The sequence below is a fragment of the Arachis ipaensis genome, chromosome B10 (assembly GCF_000816755.2).
Source record: "Arachis ipaensis cultivar K30076 chromosome B10, Araip1.1, whole genome shotgun sequence".
Taxonomy (NCBI): Eukaryota; Viridiplantae; Streptophyta; class Magnoliopsida; order Fabales; family Fabaceae; genus Arachis; species Arachis ipaensis.
In genome coordinates this window covers 121,763,069-121,780,215 of record NC_029794.2, presented here as the reverse complement: position 1 = coordinate 121,780,215, position 17,147 = coordinate 121,763,069, and the positions used below count along the sequence as shown (strand labels likewise).

Sequence of the window (17,147 nt, the reverse complement as noted above, 5' to 3'; positions counted from 1 at the left end):
GAATTTGGAAATGGACCCATGAAGTCAATGCCCCAAACATCAAAAATTTCACAGAAAAGCATAATTTGTTGAGGCATCTCATCCCTCCTGGATATATTACCAAATTTCTGGCATGGAAAACAAGATCTACAAAATTCAGCAGTGTCCTTAAAAAGATTAGGCCACCAGAATCCACAGTCTAAAATTTTTCTAGCAGTTCTTTGAGGGCCAAAATGTCCTCCACTCTCAGATGAGTGACAGGCCTCTAAGATGGACTGGAATTCTGATTGAGGCACACACCGTCTAATTATCTAGTTAGCCGCACCTTCCCTCCGAGAAACCATATTATTTGTCGCTTTGGATCACCACGAGCAATCGTGAGCGATCAAGGCACCCATTTTTGTAACAGGAGACTAACAGGATTAATGAAGAAGCACGGGATAATTCATAAGGTTGCAACAGCTTACCATCCCCAAACTAATGGGCAAGCCGAGGTGTCAAACAGAGAAATTAAGCGTATCTTGAAAAAGATAGTAACGCCTCATAGAAAAGACTGGAGCACCAGGCTACAAGATGCACTCTGGGCATACAGAACAGCATACAAAACACCCATTGGGATGAGTCCTTTCTGCTTAGTTTATGGAAAAGCTTGTCATCTCCCTGTTGAAGTAGAGCACAAAGCCTTTTGGGCAGTAAAGGAATGCAACATAGGAATTGAAAAAGCCAGAGCTGAAAGGAAGTTGCAACTGCAGGAACTGGAGAGCCTTCGCCTAGAAGCTTATGAGAACTCAAGACTGTACAAGGAGAAGATGAAGGCTGTACATGATCAGCACATCAAGAGGAAAGAGTTCCAACCTGGGAACTTAGTCCTCCTTTATAAATCTCGACTAAGGCTCATGCCAGGCAAATTGAGATCAAGATGGGAAGGTCCATACAGAGTAGAGAAGGCCGAACCGTACGGAGTTTATCACCTAAGCCATCCTTCACACTCTGAACTTATCAAAGTTAATGGACATCGTTTAAAGCTGTACCATGGCAAGAAGCTGAGGAAAAACAAGGAGCTTAAGATCTTCCTCTTGGAAGATCCCCACATAGCCGAAGACTGAGCTAGTGGAGCGTCCAACTTACGGACGTTAAAGCAAAGTGCTAGGTGGGAGACAACCCACCATGGTATGATCATTCTTTTCTTTATTTTTAGTTTTCTTATTCAATAACTCTTCTCTTCATTAGTACATTTCATGCATCTGCATTTCCATACTTTTATAAAAAAAAAATTCATGCGACGCGACCGCCTCATTGACGCGTCCGCGTCATAGGTGTGGGAGAGAATAATAAATTGAACAGAGAGTCACGCGAGAGCGTGGCTGGAGGCGTGCCAATGGCACAAATTGTCCCACGCGACCGCGTCACCCACGGGACCGCGTCATATGGGAATAATGGCCTCCCACGCGACCGCGCACCCCACGCGGCCGCGTGACCAGGATTTCGACGTCAAAGTGGTGCACACCTGAAAGTTGTGCTAGAGTGGTGCTGGACTGGTGCTGGACGCGCAATTCCTCTCACACGATCGCGTGCCCCATGCGTCCGTGTCGTACCCCAATAATTGATCACTCACGCGATCGCCTGCCCCATGCGATCGCGTCACCCAAAATTTGGCACTAATATGATTTTGAACAGAGAGTTGTGCGAGTGCGAGGCTACCCTCGCACCATTAGCCTAAACGGGTCACGCGGTCCGCGTCAATCAAGTTTCAATGCAAGTCGCGCAACAGCGTGCCCCACGCGACTGCGTTGCTTGCGCCGCACAGTTTCCCTGGTTTGTCAATTATCTTATCTTTTTCTCCCCAAATCCTATTTTCTCTTTTCCCTCCTTATCTCTTTTTCTTCCCTTCCTTCCTTCTTCCTTCTTTCTCACTTTTTACACTTTCTCTCTCTCTCACCCCCATTAACAAGGTTTTTCTTTTCTCCTTCCCTCCTTACTTTTCTATTATTCTTCTTATTTTTATATGTTATCTTCTTTTCTTTTGGTTTTACTTTCATTATTCATATTTTCTTTTTCTTTCTTTTTCCTTTTTACTTGATGTTGGAAATTTATTTGAGTCATTGTTTTTCATTATATGCTTGTGGATTGTTGTAAATTTGTTTGACAATTATATATTGCTTTTTAAGGGATTACTTGCATGTTCAAATTCTTATTTTCAAGAACTTCTTCTACATGCATGCTATGTGTTTGTGAAAAAGCCCATATGGCATTATGAACTTCTTTACATTTTTCTACTCTAATCTTCAATGCTTGCTTTTCACAAATTTTCTTTACTATTTTATTCATTGAATTTAATTGTCAATACAAACGTGATAGTTAGTTACGAGTGATAACATATTTTAATTGGACACTGAATGATTGATCTATGCTACTCATGCCTTTGCCTGCATGCCAATAAACCCCTTGCATTTATTTGTCCCCATATGCACTTGCTATATTTCCATTGATGACTTTTTCCATATGGTCATAACCATGAGTTAACGTCATTCTTCTTTATTGTGCATTGATTATCACTTACACCACCCTCTTCCTTGCTCTACCCCTGTAAATTTAATTTACTTTCTCTTTCCTTTTTCAGGATGGCCACCAAGAAAGGAAAGGAGAAAGCTACCCCAAACAACCAGCAAGAAGAGGTACAAAAAGAGCATTAGTGGCAGAACCCTCTTCAACTGCGGTAAAGCCCTCAACAAAGAAGATTAAGAGGATCATAAAGGTTGATGATAAAGAAAAAGCCTTCCCAGCAAAGGACACTGCGCGATTCCCCAATCGCTACTTTGAGCAGATGTTCCCCATCCTGGCAGAAAGAAGTTACAACAATGAATACCTTCTTCTCCTCCCAAACCATATTGCTACATTTGTTGAGTCGCAGATTGCACGCAGACAATGGGATTTCCTACAGAGACAGCCAAGGCAGGTCAATCTTTCTTGGGTAGTCGAGTTTTACTCCAACTTCCACCTACCAACCCTGCAGTCACTACAGGATAGGCGGAGGATAGCGGCTAAAAAATTCCGGCCGTTTATCTAATCGCCACAAATATCAGAAATCGCAGCAATTGACATCATGTGCCGCAGAGTCTGATTGATTAGCGGCTATTTCTTGAACAAACGCCACTAATCAAGACGTTGATCCTATTATTATTATTATTAAAACACTAACACCATCATATATACTACTCCCCCTTTGAAAAACCCTCTTTCGTTATACACTCCCCACCAGCCATAACCCTCAGCTCTGACTCCCTATGCTCTCCAGCCGTCAAAGCACTTGCCTCTGAACACTCTCACCTCACGCAGCCCTCGCCTATAGCAGCTCTCGCCGTCGAAGGTCTGCTCATCTCCTCGCGTCGCTAGAAGGCCGTTTCGGAGTTGCTACTCGCGATGCCGTCTCTGCCCTCTTCGTGAAGCCCGGACCTGTCCTCGTCGTCATCGTCGGTTCAGATCTGCTGCTGGCTCGCCTTCTCGTCTCCAGTAAGCACTCATCCCTAATTCTTCAGTTGCGTTTTTTTTCTTGTTAATTTTCAAAATTGTTGTTGGGTTTGATTCTGACTTCTAACATAATTGCATGGATTCTGAGGTAATTCTAGTGGATATTTGATTCTGAATTAATTTATGGCTATTGGATTGAAATTTGGGATTTTCTTCTGGTTGCTGTTTTTATTCTGATTTTGCATTGGTATATTTAAAATTGTTAATTTTCATCATAGTTATTGTCTTGTATTCTATTTTTATTATGTTTTTATATATTTGAAATTGATTAGCTACAAAAGCAAATTCTATATAATCTGTAGTGTATAATACAGATAGACATTCTACTTTCCCAGTTTCAATTTTTTAGTCATTTGTGAATCTACAAAAGAAGGTGTGCATTTGACTTCAATTTTTGTGATTACGTATTAAAACTCTTTCAAATTCATATCTCTTTGTTCTCTTGAATGTGGTATAGCCATGAAAAATTGGGGGAGATGCATGCTCAATTTTAATATCTGCACAACATCTCTCTTTAACAAGGAGAAAGTGATACTTGTGCTTTGTTGGGATCAAATTCATCATGTGATTACTTTTGGATTATTCTAAATGCTCTGTGAATGCTTGTTATTGTTAGTCTTATAATAACTTTCTACATGCCTCCTTACTTTTGTTTTGAACTATCTGAAGAGGATTACTTAACTTTAGTATTCTAGTTGTTATTTCAGGGCAGGATATAATTCTAATTGGAATTTTAGTTTATTCTCACACACCTCACAAATCCATGAAAGCCATTGGTTTGAACTCTGGAGTTTGGTTTAAGCTTTATGCGTGCCAATAATTTCTTGTTTGTTGGTGTACTAAGTACTAACAATACATGTAAGCAGCACATATCTTTAATTAATTTAACTGTTTCATTTGGTGTTTGAGATTTATTGTATCAAGTTTTCTATCTCTGTTTGAGATTCTTGTTGGAAGTGTTTTAAGATCTGCATTGGCTGGTGGCTTTTCTTGTGCCCTCTCTTGTGACCATACCTTGGTTTCTGCTGAGAAAATTTTTTATCCATTTGATTCCAATATCCAAGTCACATATATGATAATACAGAATTCTCAAGAAGTTTTTAGTTGAGGAATAAAAGAAATAAATGCAATAATTTTCTTAAGTATATTCCTATTAATATATTCACGTACTCCTTGAAAGAGGAGCAAAACTGCAGAGTTCCATAATTTATTTAAATTTTTTTTCTTTTATCTTTTTTGGAAATTATTCTATCTTTGGAGATTTTCATTGATTGTGTAGTTTGAATACTAAATATGCTTGTTTATATGGTAAAAAATATTAAGTAACTAAGTGAAATATTTAATAAAATATTCATATTTCATTATGCACACAATTGTTCAAGTATTGATTGTGTCATCATGACCCACTGAGCCAATCAACTTATTCTTATTTTGTTGAAGACTTTTTTTTTTAAATAATCCAAATTCTAATGTGTTATAAAACTAGCCAGCTAGTACAATAAAGGAGTATGATTGCATTAAAATATATAATTGCTTTAATTGATTATTTAACGGTTTGATAATTTTTATGCTTTCCCAAGCCAATAATTCTCACTTTGTTAGCTGTTTAAGTCCATTTTTAAAATGTCCATTAACCATATTCAATTATATTTTGGTGCTTTAATTTGTTTTGTACAATAAAAAAAAAAAGAAGAAACAAGTGTTATGAGATGTTGAGAACTATGTCTTTTTTTAAGATGGAAATGTTTTCTCTATTGTTGTCTTTAAGAATTTTTTGGGCTGAGATTAATGCCATGTCTTCATGTATATTGATTCTCAAGATGGTAATGTGCTACAAGATTCTCTATCTTATTTATTATTGTGGATCATTTTCTTTAAGGTATAGCTAATCTTAATTTGGCATATTAATCTGATTCTGTTAATGTTTATTGATCTTAGTCTAGACCTGATCTATAGCATACATGATCCTTTTCTGCTTAATTGAAAATATGATATGGGTTTTTTGGATTTTTGGGCAACTAAACACAATTATATACTTTTCAGATAGTGAGGGAATTGAGATTTATTCAAAAGGGCAGTGAAACATATGTTGATAAATAGAAGGCAGTTTCTATACCAGTGCTACACTTCAGGTTTGTCATTTGTATCTGTAAGACCCAGAACTTTTGAAGGATCTTATTAGGAGCTGATTTTTAATATATTTAATCAATCTCAATGAAATAATTTCTGAAAGTAAAATCTCTAATAATAAATATATTAAAAATCAGCTCCTAATAAGATCCTTCAAAAGTTCTGGGTCTTACAGTATCACTTTTTTACCTTATGATAATAGAATTTAGTTGAGACCTTCACAAATTTTACCAATCTTATTTACAAGTTTTTCTTTGACTTTTGAATCAACTTGTCTGCTCATCAAATCTTTTATATATAGGAGTGTGTGATGATTGTAGACACTTTATCCATTATAATTTAGTAATGTCACATCATTCTTTTCATTGTATTTTATATGCTGCTCATTACGGATGAATATAACGGTAGAGTTTCTCACTCATCATGTTTTTTTGACATCTTAATTTGTTTTGTCTTCTATTTGCTTACTACTTGTTTGCTCTTATTTTTCTCTTTTAACATTGGGAGAAATAATTTAAAAATTATTTCTCTTGTTTCTCAAATTGGTGTTTCCCTTGGAATTGAGCAATCTCTTTTTTATTTTTAATTTGTGTAAAATATGATACAGGCAACCTCTCTTGGTAGCAGTTTCATTTAAATATGCCTTGAATAAGTACCATGTTTATGAATAATGTAGATGGTATGTCATTCTTCTCCATCTAGTGAAACTGGAATGCTAGTTGTGGACTCTGCGATAAGCATATTGTTACTCAGAATTTTAATCTTTTATGGGGTGAAATTCATTCAAATTTTTTGGGCTTAATCCTTGGCTTGTTTAGGTGCCAGGCGGTCCAGCTAATAAACATTTGGAGCTAGACGATGTGCTTGTTCGTATCAATGGAAAAGTAAGTGTGTCATGATACACAATTTTAGTACATCACAAAATCATGTAATTCTTTCCAGTACATCACATCAGATCATTTCATATTATGTCACGTAATCATATAATTCTTTCAACAATTTTTTTTTTAGGTTTAGTAGTAGTTTCATAAATTATGTGATGAGTTTAGTCATAACCTATGATCTTATTGGTCATATCAAATAAATCTTTTATACTTTATGGTCAATTGAACCATGTTTCATTCTTACATTATTTTCGAATGTGTATTTTACTATTGACATTTTGTTTTTAAGATATCATTATCTTGATTTTTTATTTACTTTACTCGTGATATTTTAGCCATCTTTAGGTTGTTCTTATTTATGCATTTGTCTAGATGAAGCAATATAATTGAGTAGCTTTATAAAGCCAAATTTTTTTTAAAATAATTGTGAAAATTGTGGGAGTTATAAAATTCCATAGTATACATTTTTTTTTTTAAAAACTGCATTCTGGATTGCGGCGGTTTACAAACCGCTGCAATTTTTTTTAAAACATGTTAACCAAATTGCGGGGGTTTTTGACCGCCAGTAAAGATGACGCCAATCCTGACACTTGTATATTGCGGCGGTTTTAAACCGCCGCCAAATAAACTGCCGCAAAATATTGAATCAGCGGCGGTTATACCAGCGGTTGCTGAAAACCGCCGCGAAATCAAATGCCCACCCCAATAACCAGGGCGGTTTTTTGAACTGCCGGTATTGTGTTTTGCGGCGGTTTAAAACCGCCGCTAATAGCGAAAAAAACCGCCGCTAATCTCCGTTTGTGTTGTAGTGAGTCTGTCTATGTCCGTCAGAAACAAGTCCCCATTACAGAAGAGGCCATTCAAAAAGTTCTAAGTCTTCCCCCTATTCCAGAAGGATTGGATGCCTTTCAAGAAGCCGCACTTAAACACCAGATGTACCAATTTGACTGGGACGCCGTTCTCAGAGTTATCGCACTACCTGGCAGCAGATGGATCTACGGATACCATTGTACCCGCCGGCTTCAGCACTTACCTTGGAGGCTCACGTATGGGCACAGATTATGTCCCATTACGTCTTTTCGAGCACTCACGAGTCCTCCTTCACTGCGGACATGGCCGTTCTACTATGGTGCATCCTTACAGACCAACCTCTGAATCTACCAAGACATATCCGGAATGCTATGGGACACGTACAAATCGTAGGCAACTTACCTTTTCCCGCCCTGGTCTCAGATCTTGTTTCAGCAGCCGGAGTCTCCTACAAAGCTGGGGACACCAAAGCCATGCTCCTACGGGATGATCAGTATGTCCCCAACGAGAAGTACCTTCGACTTTCAGCAGCCACTATTAGCCAGCCTACTGAACCGGTTGAAGATATTCCTTCTTCAACACCACAGGCACCTACAACAGCCCAACTGCTCCATCAGATACTTGAAAAGTTGGATCGGCATGAACAGAAAGCTAAGCTGCGAGAGCACCGTAACAAGCGCCGATTCACATACCTCAAGGAGCTGATCATGGGAAAATTCAAGGACTCAGACACCCCGGACTCCACTTCTTTTACCAGCACAAAGAGCCATGATGGTCCCGACTGTGGAGATACTGCTACCAGCCCACCTTTGTTCTTGACAGATGGCACTGGTTTAACCATAATTGTTTTATTCTTGTGTGTTTACTTCTCTATGATTGTAATCTATATTTTGTTTCATCCTATATGTCCAATGTTTATTATATTTATATGTTTGTATATGATTGAGGCCATTATTTGTTTAGCTCACTTATCCAAATTAAGCCTACCCTTTCAATTATCTTTGTTAGCCACTTTGAGCCTTTAAATCCTATTTGTTCTATATTTTACCACATTACTAGCCTTAAGCGGAAAAATAATTATATATCCCAAATTGAATCTTTGGTTAGCTTAAGATAGAATTGTGTGTGTTATTTAAGTATGGGAAATTGTGGAAGCAAAAGATAATAAGGGAATGTGTCATGATAATATACTAGGAATTTGGATACCTACTCATGAGAAACTGTAAGAATTAAAAATCTATGTGCATTGATAAGCTATGTTTATGTTTATGTTTATTTAAAAAAATTAAAAAAATTAAAAAAATTATTCAAAAAAATAAATAAGGGGACAAAATTACCCCAATGTTAAATTAAGAATTCAAGGGTCAATGCATGTATGATAAAATTAAAATAAAAGGTTGAAACATGAGTATGGAATGTGAAAGGAAATTTCTGGATAGCTGGTCAATGCATGTATGATAAAATTAAAATAAAAGGTTGAAACATGAGTATGGAATGTGAAAGGAAATTTCTGGGTAGCTAGGTATGAATTTTAAAAGTTATATAGAATATATATAGGTTATGTTAAAGCTTGGGTTAATTAAAGATTCAGTTTTTAAGCTTACTTAGCCATATGTGTATCCTTACCATTACCTTGGCCCCATTACAACCTTGAAAAGACCTCATGATGTTTGCATTAGTATATTAAATATTGTTGATTGGTTAGGAGAAGAACAAAAACTAGAAAGCATGATTAGAGAAGGATAGAGTAATTACCCTATACACTAGAGAGACTGGAGTGTACATATACGTCAGTGAGGGTTCAATGCTTGAAATATTATGTTCCCTGCTTTCATGAGCTATCTTCTTGCATTTCTATCTGCTCTTGCTTTATAAGAATTGGGTTAGTGGAATTTGATCTGTAATTGTTTTGAAGAGCTTATTTACTTTAGATCAAGTGGACAAGAATCATATAGTTGCATTCGCATATATAGGTTGCATTGCATTGCATGAGTTTCACATGTTCCTACTCATTTTTTTTATCTCCTTCAACTAAGCATGAGGATATGCTAATGTTTAAGTGTGGGGAGGTTGATAAACCACTATTTTATGGTTTATATTGTGTTTAATTATGTGGTTTTATCATGATCTTTACCCACTTATTCATTAAATAAGCATGCATTTATAATTCCTTCCTAAAATTATTGCATGATTGAAAATTTGCTTCCTAGAGACTTTTAATTATGTATTTTATTTCTCCTTTATTCCATTCGATGCCGTGATCTGTGTGTTAAGTGTTTCAGGCTTTTATAGGGCATGAATGAGTTAGAGATTGGAAAGGAAGCTTGCAAAAAATGGAAGGAACACAAGAAATTGAGGAGATGACCAGCGAGAAGCAACGCGGTCGCATGGATGACGCGACCGTGCGGAAGAGAGGAAATCGCAACGACGCGGCCGCATGGATGACGCGGCCGCGCGAGTTGGAAACTGCACAAGTGACGCGGAGGCGTGGATGACGCGCCCGCGTGGCAAAGCGAAACGCCGAATGACGCGTCTGCGTGACATGCGCGATCTGCATAATCTGCAGAATCGCTGGGGGCAATTTCGGGCCTTATTTTGACCCAGTTTTCGACCCAGAAAAGCATACTAGAGCCAGATAACATGCAGAAACCAAGAACAACTTTCATTCTGCATAGTTTTAGTTTTTAGATATAGTTTTCCTCTCCTCTAGGTTTTTTCTCTGCACATTCATAGTTTTTAGGATTTGTTATTTTCATTGTTTTTGCATTGGGATATTGAGAAGAGTTATTGCATCATCAAGACTTCGACATTCTAGTTCGTTCTCTTTACTTGTCTCTTACTCTTCCATGTTCCTTAATTTACTTAATTTTACTATTGGATTATTTTAGCATTTATTAATACAAGAATTACTTTTATTTTCAATTAATCCTTTGATCATTATTTATCATGTCTTTCTTTAATTCCCTTTCTTATGTTATGAATTTTACATTTACAATGAGCGAGTAGTTCCTTAACTTGATGGGGAGTTGATTGAAAGGAACCCTTGAGTTCGGATGCTCAAGAGAAAGATTGTAATTGAGTTTATTGTTGGATTGCTCTCTAGTCACTGACACCAATCCTCCTAAGAGCAGATTGGAACTTGTGGATAGAAACAACATTCCAACTTGTTTGACTTTCCCTTACTTATGAGGGATAACTAAACATAATAACCCTCAATTGTCAATTAATCTTGAGAGTACTCCAACAAGAATAGGGCTTCCAGCTAATCAACTCCCAGTCAAGGCTTTTATTTAAATTTATATAAATTCTCTAATTTAATTTTCTGCCATTCAACTCAAACCTTTTTGAAAACATCTGATTAATAAAATAGCACACTTTTCTGCAACTCGTTGGGAGACGACCTGGGATTCATACTCCCAGTATTTTAATTTTAATTTCTGTGACACTCTTCTAAATTGATAAGTGGATTTCTGGTTGGTTGAGAACAAGATCAATCCCACGCGATCGCGTCGCATGGATTACACAACACCCCAAAAGGAGATAGAGAGTTGCGCTGAAACAACGCTGGATTCGTGCGTTTAGCACAAATTCCAATGACGCGATCGCATGCCCCAGGCGATCGCGTCATTCACTCTTTTAGCTATTCCATGCGATCGCGCCACTCACGCAATTGCGTCGACCCCCATTTTACTCCAGCCACGCGACCGCGTGCCCCACACGATTGCGTGGATTTAAATTTACTAACCCCCCAGTCACACGAACCCTACCCATTCGCGCCCCCCAGCCCTTCTCCTTCTTCTCTCTCTCCAACCAACCACCACCAACCACCGCCGCCCCCGTCGACCACCCAGAACCCACTGCCACGCCACCCCCTTCCTCATTACCCCTACCTTTCCCTCCCTGTCCCCGAACAGCAGCCACCACTGCCGCGCCACCCTCCTCTGCCGCGCTAGACACCACCGCCACCATCTCCAGCCGCCTCTCTGCCCCACTCTCCTTAATTCGCCTATCAGATTCCGACGAACGCCACCCTTCTATCCATTCGTAGTTAATTCATATTTTTCTGTTTATGTTCATATTTAGGCTAGTTAGATCTGCATGTTGTAGTGGATTCTAGGTTGTTAGGTAGCCTAGGATGTGGTTAGTAGATTTAGGTCTGTTTAATTGCACTGTTCGTGTTTCTTGTTTTATCAATTTGTAATTCTGCTGTTGCTGTGAAAGTTAGTAATGTTCATATGCTGCTCTTCAAGTTCATGCTGCTATGCTCTTTATTTTCTAGCTTCAATTTTAGCCGGAATGCTGCCCAAATTTCTGTAAAATGTTTCCATTCATGTCTTGGTTTTGACATTTTCAACTGTACTTTCCTTAGATTTAACCAAACCAATTCATGAATGCCAGGGCAAGCTTTCCTATTCTTTTTTATTTCCTGGTTCATAAATTGCATTTTTGATGCTTAGATTCCAATTTTTTGCTATTTCTATATCTATCTGAATCATCATCAACTTAATTTCCTTATTTGGTTATGAGTTACCTGTAGCTTTAATTGTGAATGCTTGTTACTTAGAAACTTATCATTATGCCACTTACATCAACCCACTTTTTACTAACTCACTAATTTCAACTTCTTCAACTCTTTTTCAATTCTAACCAACCTAACCTTTCATACTCTCTCTTCTTGGTTTTTCACTTTCTCTTTAACCTTCTAACCATGGCATACTGATAATTTTTCCTAATTAACATACCTTCTATCACATTTTGGATTGTGAATTCTTCTTTTCAAACTTTTAACTCCTATACAATCCTTAATGCACATTTACTTAACTCATTTTCCTTATCCTATTGCTCATTTGCCACTTTGTGTTTCTTTTGACTATTTGCCTATTTGTTTTCCTGTTTTTATGATATCCTGGTTTTCTGTTATTCAGGATGTCTGCCACCCAGAGAAAGGGAAAAGAAAAGGCAACTACTGGAAAACGTAAAAGAGGAGAATCCGCCATGTCCATCCTGGATATCATGCACGATGACTCCTGGTAGGAGAAAAACTTTACCCCGCAGGAAAAGGCCGACCAGCTGCTCCCTGCTAATGATCCAGTAAAGTTTGCAAACCGATACTGTGAGCTGAAGTATCCGGTGTTTGCAACCTCCAGGAACCTATACCTGGAGAGGACTTTGAAGATCCCAGAAGAACTCCAACAATACACCTCTGATCAGATCAAACAAAGAGGCTGGTTCTTCATGGAGAGAAACCTGACTGAGGTCAATGCATCTTGGGTTCGGGAATTCTACTGCAATTACTTCAAAACTTCCCTAGATGCAGTGAACCTTAGGGGAAAGCAGATTCTGGTCACTGAAGAGTCCATAGAGGATGTTCTGAAACTTCTACCTAAATCTGATCAGCTGGATGGTTATCAAAGAGCTGAGGAGGATATGCGCTTCATGAAGTTTGATTGGGATGCAGTCAAGGCCAGGATAGCCCTTGACCCGACCGTTCCTTGGATTATGGGTCAGAACACCACCATGCCAAAGGGAATCAAGCGGATTTACTTGAATGATGAGGCTCAGCTCTGGCATCAGATACTTAGCAACTTCATTATGCCGAGTACTCACAAGACTGAGATACCAGCCGCTATGATCACCCTCCTATGGTGTGTGATGGAGGGTAAGGACATGTACCTGCCACGCTTTATCCGGTACTATATGGCCAGGGTCCACGTCCGAGGCACTCTTCCCTTTCCTTATCTGATTACACAGCTAGGCCGTCGAGCTGACGTGCCTTGGGAGGATGCTGATGAAAAGCCACCTGCTGCAGAATGCAAGAAGATTATCCCTCACAGCAGGAACTTTCTGGCTTTGGGCTACAGACCTTCTTTCCTCAGTGCTACTGCTGAGACAGCCACACCATCTGCCGGCCCCTCTTCCTCTACAGCTACCCTTGCCACCACCACTGCACCTCCACCTGCCCCAGAGCCCGTCTATCATCTAGTACACCGCCTGTTTCGACGGCTTGACCAGATGGAGCGTCGCAACAAGCGACGCTACGAGCACCTGAAGCTGATGATACGATCTGGCGACATCCCCTCCGAGCCTGATACACCATCCGAGGCATCTGAGGAGGAGGCGAATGATCACGAGGCAGAGACCCATCCACAGAGCGAGGCTGCGCAGACAGACACAGAGCAGGCTGCATCACATCAGGAGGCTCCGCCTCGGATTCAGGCTGTAGACCCAGCGATCCCTATCCAGTCAGCACCTCCTATGCAGCAGGCAGATCTTCAGACCACCACCATAGAGACTCCAGCTACCCACCCTTCCACTGATGACACTCCACACCCTGCTTGAGTGAGCATCAGGGACGATGCTTCATTTTAAGTGTGGGGAAGTCGCCATCTCTGGCGTACATTTTTTTGGTGAACCACTACAGACTCTTTTTATTTTATTTTGCTATTTTTCTGTATTTTTTTTATTTTTATTTTTCTTTTCTCAGTACTTATATATTGCTATTTTTATGCATTTTTACTCTATTTCTGCATTTTGCATTGTAGTTCATATTTTAGCCATTTAGTTTAGTTGTAATATTAACTTATTAGTTATAGAAAATTGTGGATTAATTAGTATAGTTTACCCTTTTTAGCATAAGATAGCTTAGTTTAAATTGAAAAATATAAAAAGGGAGTAAACTAGGAACTTGAACATAATAGAAACAACCCACACCTTATATATATAGCATTATATGTTAGTTAGTTAACAACATTTCATCAAGGAGAAACACAAACTTTAAAGCCATTCAATATAAATTTTACATTGAGAATAATGGGAACTTTTAATTTTACTTGCATGACATACATAACTGATAAATGATTTTTGAGCTAGAGAATACACAGCCTGTGAGTTTTGAGCTTAATTGTATGGTTACATTCAAACCATAATTTTTATTCCTGTGTGTTCCGCCCTTCTTTTTTTTTCTGATGTTCTTTACTTTGTTTTAATCTATATGTCCGATTATAGAATAGAAATACATACCAAGAGAGTGATTGAGGCCATTGTTTGATTTTAGCTCACTTATCCCAAAATAGCCTACCTTTTACATCACCCTTGTTAGCTCCCTTGAGTCTTTAAATCCCCTCTTATTCTATCAGCCACATTACTAGCCTTAAGCAGAAAAACAAATTAAAAATCCCAAGTTGAATCCTTGGTTAGCTTAAGATAGAAATTGTGTAATTGTTTAAGTGCGGAAAACTTATTGGGAACATGGATGATAAAAACAAAAGGTAGAAAAGTTGAAAAGAATAAAATAATTCAAAATAAAAGTTTTGGGAAGCATGCTCATGTAAAATCAAAATAATTGAATTACCATGTGCATTAAAAAAAAGTGTTATTTTTCAGTAGTTGAATAAAGGGGACACAAAAGAATTCCCCAAATGTGAAATAAAGCAATGCACATGGGATAAAAATAATAAATATTGAAACATGAGCATGTAACATCAAAAGTGGGAAAATATGGGAAAATAGGTAAAGAAGCTTTGTTTTACAAAGTATGTATGTTAGGTGAGATCTTAGACTAATTAAGGATTCACTTATTAGCTCACTTAGCCTTATACATATACCCTTACCTCTACCTTGGCCCCATTACAACCTTAACCAAAGACCTCATGATTTTTGGTATGTCTATATTCTATAATCGTTGATTGGTTAGATGGAGAACAAAGTTATAGAAAGTAAGAATAAAAAGAAGAATAGAGTGATTAACCCAATAAACACTGAGTGACTAGAGAGTAAACACAAAATTCAGTGAGGGTTCAATAGCTCATTAACATATATCTCTGCTGAAATTATTAATTGTCTTGCAAGTTTATAAAATGTTTTTCTCTCCCATATATTATATTATATATATATATATGACTCCTTGAGAATGTGAATTAATTCAACTACATGCAAGCTTTATATACAAGTGCATAAAAATTAGAATTGCATGATGCATCTAGGTAGTTGCATTTAGATTAGATTGCATTGCATGGCATTCCACCACTTTAACCTAACATTACTCTTGGACTTAGCATGAGGACATGCTATTGTTTAAGAGTGGGGAGGTTGATAAACCCATATTTTATGATATATTTTGTGCTTAATTTGAGTGATTTATTCAATCCTTCACCCACTTATTCATATTAATTGCATGGTTTTACTTTCCCTTCCTTATTATGTGATGTATGTGAAAAACATGTTTCCTATGCTTTAAAATTAATTATTTTAATTACTTTATTTCCATTCGATGCCGTGATTAGTGTATTGAGTAATTTCAGATCTTCTAAGGCAGGAATGACTCAAAGGATGGAAAGAAAACATACAAAAATAGAAGGAAAGCACAAAACAGAGTTTTTGGAGAAACTGGCATCCACGCGATCGCATGGACGACGCGGCCACATGCCAAGCACGAAGAAGCAGCGAAGCGGCCGCATGACTGACGCGACCGCGTGACAAAGGCCACACACCAGAAATTGCAAAAAACGCTCATAGCGAATTCTGAAGCCCTTTTTGGCCCAAATACAAGTCCAGAAGGCATAGACCAGAGGTTATGAAGTGGGGGAATGCATCGATTCAAGGAGAGTCCACACTTTAGTTAGTTTTTCATGATTTAGATTTAGTTTAGAGAGAGGTTCTCTCCTCTCTCTCCTCTCTTTAGGATTAGAATTTAGAATTAGGATTTTATTCGCTTTCAGGATTATCTCTTTATCAGGTTCAATATTCCCTTTTATTTACTTTCCCAATTTTATTTATGAATTCTTCTATGTTACAGATTACTCTTTGAATTAATGTTATTTGAGGTATTTCAGTTTATTATTGCTTTCTTTTATTTACATTATTGTTATTCCCATCTGAAGACATTTTTATTCCAGTAGATTTACTTTTTTCCTTTTGGTCTTGGTTAAGAAATCAGTAACTCAGGAGTTATCAAACTCAAACATGATTGATAATTGTTATCTTTGTTAATTAAATTGAACTTCAATAATCTCAATCTTTTCCTAAGAAATAAATAGGATCCGAAGATCAAACCAATTAATCCCTTGACCTTCCTTTATCTTAGTAAAGGTTAACAAAGTGGAATTAAGATTCAATTCTCATCATCATTGATAAGGATAACTAGGATAGGACCTCCAATTTCTCATACCTTGCCAAAAGTTTATTTACAGTCATTTATTTATTTTACTTGCCATTTAAATTGCTTGTTCTTCATTTACTTTATTTGCTAATTAGACTATTCACTCCTCATTCTCAAAACCCCAATTTACAATCTCCATAACCAATAATAAGAACATACTTCCCTGCAGTTCCTTGAGAAGACGACCCGAGGTTTGAATACTTCGGTTATCAATTTATTTAGGAGTTTGTTACTTGTGACAACCAAAACTTTTGTAAGAAAGGTTGATTGCTTGGTTTAGTAACTATACTTGCAACGAGAGTTTACTATAACTTCTAAACCATCAATCTTCAGTTCTTCACTTGTCCTCAAGCAAAGAAGAACTGAAAATAAAAAGAGACAAATATTATGAGAAACGAAAAATAAAAGGATAAAAGAACAAGAGATAATTAGGATTGGGAGAGAGAGAAAGAAAATTAAAACTGGGCGGTGAAGGCGACGCGTACGCGTACGGCACGCATACGCGTGAGTTGCAAATTTCCTTAATGACGCGTCAGCATCAGGAACGCGTCCGCGTGCCCTGGGTTTTGCGCGATTCACGCGAAGCCATCCGCGCGCACGCGTAACTCTCTGTTCACTTTATTTTTTTCACGCATATCCATATGACGCGTACGCGTCAG

At 37.8% G+C, this 17,147-nt stretch overlaps 1 long non-coding RNA gene across 1 annotated transcript; it reads left to right on the top strand.

Annotated features, from left to right (window-relative positions):
- LOC107624506 lies at window positions 3,185-6,834 on the top strand. Its single transcript, XR_001616914.2, has 3 exons — window positions 3,185-3,489; window positions 5,551-5,639; window positions 6,456-6,834. It is a non-coding gene; the product is annotated as an uncharacterized LOC107624506 (long non-coding RNA).